At 45.9% G+C, this 4,482-nt stretch overlaps 1 pseudogene; it reads left to right on the plus strand.

Annotated features, from left to right (window-relative positions):
- The first annotated feature begins 1,091 nt into the window (after window positions 1-1,091).
- On the plus strand, window positions 1,092-2,505 carry LOC122200108 (annotated as a pseudogene).
- The last annotated feature ends 1,977 nt before the right edge of the window (window positions 2,506-4,482 follow it).

Consider the following 4,482-nt stretch of genomic DNA (forward strand, 5'->3'; position numbering starts at 1 on the left):
CTTCCCAGGTTTGTTTGTTTGAGTTTTAAAATTTATTTATTTTTGAGAGAGACGGTGGGGAGTCGGGGGGGGGGGGGGGGGGGGGGGGGGGGGAGGCAGGGAGTGAATGAGCGAGAGAGGGGCTGAGGGAGAGAGAGGGAGACAGAGGATCCCAAGCAGGCTCTGCGGCTCAGCACAGAGCCGGATGCGGGGCTCGAACTCACGAGTTGTGAGATCATGACCGGAGCTGAAACCAAGAGTCAGAGGCTTAACCCACTGAGCCCCCAGGCATTCCCCGCCGCCCCCCCCCCCCCCCCCGCCCCCGTATATTTAAATACAAGCTGCAACATACTTTAACATAAATTGAATATAAATTACATGGGGCTGCAACATTTTGCATTTACAACGTCTTATAAATCTTTTCACGTTAGCACACGGAGATCGCTCTCTTTGTAGCCTACGAAGCGCTAGACAGGCTACGGCTCCCTCGTCTAGTTTCTTTTTTTGTTATTTTTTCAAACGTTTTATTTATTTTTGAGAGAGAGCACAAGTGGGGGAGGGGCAGAGAGAGGGGGACAGAGGAGCCCTAGCAACTCTGCACTGATGTGGGGCTTGAACTCACCAACCAGGAGATCATGACTTAAGCGGAAGTCGTAAGCTCAACTGGCTGGGCCACCCAGGTGCCCCAGGTATTCTCTTATTAATGACTATTTAGATTGTTAACCCTTTTCTGCTGGTCTATATAAATGGGGCTGAAGGGAACATTCTACATATGTCTTCTTGTTTTACTTTGAGAGTTTATCTTAAGACACTGAGAAGCAGTTTTATAAAACTTCAATAGCCACAGCCAAGTTGCCTTCCAAACTAACTGTGGGCACACCCCACCCTAGGAGTGTGAGCTCTATTTACTCACACCTTTGCCAATATTTTCTACTCGGTGTTCTGGAATGTCTATTCCTGCGACGCATACCATTCTTTAACTCTAGGAAATTCTTGTGTATTCTTTCTTGAATCATTTCTTTAAATACTGTATCCCTCCACCCTCTCCATTTTCTGCGTGTGAATGGTGGAACTTTGAATCTACACCTCATGTTCCCGGAGTTTCTTTTCCTACTTACCATCTTTTCTCCTGCATGGTGAACAGGAGGATTTCTTGGCTCCATCTTCCAAGTTACGAACGTGCTCTTGGTCAGAGTGCAGTCCCCGCTTGCACTGCGGGGTTGCGTCCTTGCTGCACTGAGCTGCACCTGCCGCCCACGGCCCCGGAGCGCGTTGCCGGGCGCGCAGCTTGCAGAGCACACGCGGCCGGAGTCCCGGGCCCAACCGTCTGTAGCCGGGTCTTGCCCAGCAGCCATGGCGGCGCCGGGGCGCCCCGGGCTCCGGCAAGCACACCCTGGCTTTGCGCATCACCAAACACTTCCGGCTGAAAAAGTTCTCCAGCGGGGACCTGATCCGAGAAAACATGCTGAGGGACATAGAGATCGGTGTGCTCGCCAAGGTTTTCATGGACCAGGGGAAGCTCATCCCGGACGACGTCATGACCCGGGTGACCCTTCACGAGCTGAAAAATTTCAGCCAGGAGAGCTGGCTGTTGTGTGGTTTCCCCAGAACACTACGACAAGCTGAGGCCCTGGATAGAGTTTATCAGATACACCTGGTGTTGAACCTGAACGTGCCCTCCGAGGTCATCCAGCAACGCCTCTCCGCTCGCTGGATTCATCCAGGCCGTGGGCGCGTCTACAACCTCGAATTCAAACTTCCCAAAGTGGTTGGCGTGTGACCGGCGAGCCTTTCGTTCAGCGTGAGGATGATAGACCAGAGACGCTCATCAAGAGGCTGAAGGTTTACGAAGACCAACCAAACCTGTCCTGGAATATTACCGGAAGAAGGGAGTGTTGGAAACATTCTCCGGAACAGAGACCAACGAGATCTGGCCCTGTATGCATGCTCTGCTGCAAACAAAAGTTCCACAAATAGACCCGAAAGCATCGGTTATTCCATGAGGACACATGCTGGCTGGCAGTTAGCAAGATGAACAGAATCTCTTCTTTTCGTTTACAAGTTCCTTGTTCTAAGTACTCTGCCATGGACGAATTCCTTGAAAGTTACATTAGTTGCATTTCTGTGGATGTTGTTTTGTTATTTTGTAAGGATCCGCCAAATGAGTCTCATGCTGAAATTTGTCTTTGGAGATTTCCTGGTGTGTTTCATCCAGCTATGGGGGCACAATTCAAAATGTCCAAGCTTAAAAAATTCTCTTGGAGCAAGATTAAAAGAGCAATTGGTAGCAATAGGACTTTTGTTCAGGAGGAAAAAGTGATTGGTTTCCTATTTTTCTGGAAAAGTAAAAAATTACATTATATGAATTTGGAGAAAGTGTCTAATTAATCAGAGGCTTTTGTATAGCCAGATGCCAAAAAAACCCCCAAAAAAACAAACAACAACAACAATGAAAACAAAACCAAAAAAACCCCACAACATTTCCAGCACATGGGGCATGGTTTTGTGAGATGCTGTATCTATAAAATTCTGTACGTATAAATTCAGATAAAAATAGCTGGATTTATAAATTCAGTACAGAATGCAAATTTACTGTTGCCTTATTTAAACTAAGAAACCTGGGGCGCCTGGGTGGCTTGGTCGGTTAAGCGTCCGACTTCGGCTCAGGTCATGAGTTCGAGCCCCGAGTCGGGCTCTGTGCTGACAGCTCAGAGCCTGGAGCCTGTTTCAGATTCTGTGTCTCCCTCTCTCTCTGCTCCTCACCTGTTCATGCTCTGTCTCTCTCTGTCTCAAAAATAAATAAACGTTAAAAAAAAATAAACTAAGAAACCTATAAGGTGGCTGTATAAGCTGCATTTATTTTGTTGTTAAACATACTTTCAGTTTACTCAGAATTTTCAAGTTGCTATAAAAATGTATCACATAACATTTAGGAAAATATTACTTTGATGTGACTTGTTTTCTCCTGAAAATACATGAGCACTGAGGGATATAACTTATGTTAGAAATTGACATTATGATACAAGCTCTTGGATAAGTACCAGAGTTGAATGAATTTTCCTAAGTGAAAATGTGAATGACATGTTGCATTTTCAGAGGTTACTCCGGTTAAGAAATGTGTCTTTAGGATCTGCTTGCCAGTTCGCCTGATCATTCTGCCTTGAAGAGTAACAAAGTACTTAAAAATAAGAAGAAAAACTTATAACACCATGTAAAATACACATACTTTGTCCTCAGAAGATAGAAATAAATCAAGCATCCCTGGTGGGAAATTTCCTTGAGAATATAGCAGCCATAATTAGTAAGCAGGTGTAGCAATGAAAAAGTTTTATATGAGAGGGAAAAAGGACCAGGAAAAGTAATTCAGTTTGCTGAGGGTGGAGTTCTTTATTCCTAACCAAAGAAGTTGATACCTGGGAGCGTTCACGTACATCCTCTCTTAAGGGGAAAAAATCCTGCCAGTGTCTGCAATCTGACCAGCCATTAAAAAAAATTTTTTAAATGTTTATTTATTTTTGAGTGCGTGTGTGTGTGTGTGTGTGTGTGTGTGTGTGAGCAAGGGGGAGGAGCAGATAGAGAGAGGGAGACACAGAATCCGAAGCAGGCTCCAGGTTCTGAGCTGTCATCAGGGAGCCCGACGTGGGGGTCAGGCCAGGGAACCAAGAGATCATGACCTGAGCTGAAGTCGGGGACTTAACTGACTGAGCCACTCAGGTGCCCCATGACGAGCCATTTTTAAATCATTATTCTAGATTCCTGCCTGGCATTGGGAAGACACATGCTTATGTAGTGTGGCCTGGTAGGAGTGGGCAGTAAGAGAGGTAGAGGAGAAACACAACTATATATCTTCTTTACTGTTAATTTCAGTTGGTGCTAAATCAAATGAAACAAGTCCTTGCGCCGGCTGTTATTAACAGCCTTTGAAAGTGGGGCCTGTTTTACTCCAAGCACTCAAAATACAAATACCAGAAAGTGTTCTATATCTAGGAGAAAAACTTCTCTTTCTGTTCGATGGATTTTTCTTTTTTTAGATATTTTTTCAAATGTTTGGGGCGCCTGGGTGGCTCAGTCGGTTGAGCGTCTGACTTCGGCTCAGGTCACAATCTCGCGCTCCGTGAGTTCGAGCCCCGCGTTGGGCTCTGTGCTGACAGCTCAGAGCCTGGAGCCTGTTTCAGATTCTGTGTCTCCCTCTCTCTGACCCTCCCCCGTTCATGCTCTGTCTCTCTCTGTCTCAAAAATAAATAAACGTTAAAAAAAAAATTAAAAAAAAATAAATGTTTGTTTATTTTTGAGAGATAGAGTGAAAGCAGGGGAGGGGCAGAGAGAGAGAGAGAGAGGGAGAGAGAGAGAGAGGAAGACACAGAATCCGAAGCAGGTTCCAGGCTCTGAGCTCCAGGTTCAGCACAGAGCCCAACGTGGGGCTCAAACCCACAAACTGCAAGATCATGATCTGAGCTGAAGTTGGATGCTTAACCGACTTGAGCCACCCAGGCGCCCAATTGT

The sequence above is a fragment of the Panthera leo genome, chromosome A1 (genome assembly GCF_018350215.1).
Source record: "Panthera leo isolate Ple1 chromosome A1, P.leo_Ple1_pat1.1, whole genome shotgun sequence".
Taxonomy (NCBI): domain Eukaryota; kingdom Metazoa; phylum Chordata; class Mammalia; order Carnivora; family Felidae; genus Panthera; species Panthera leo.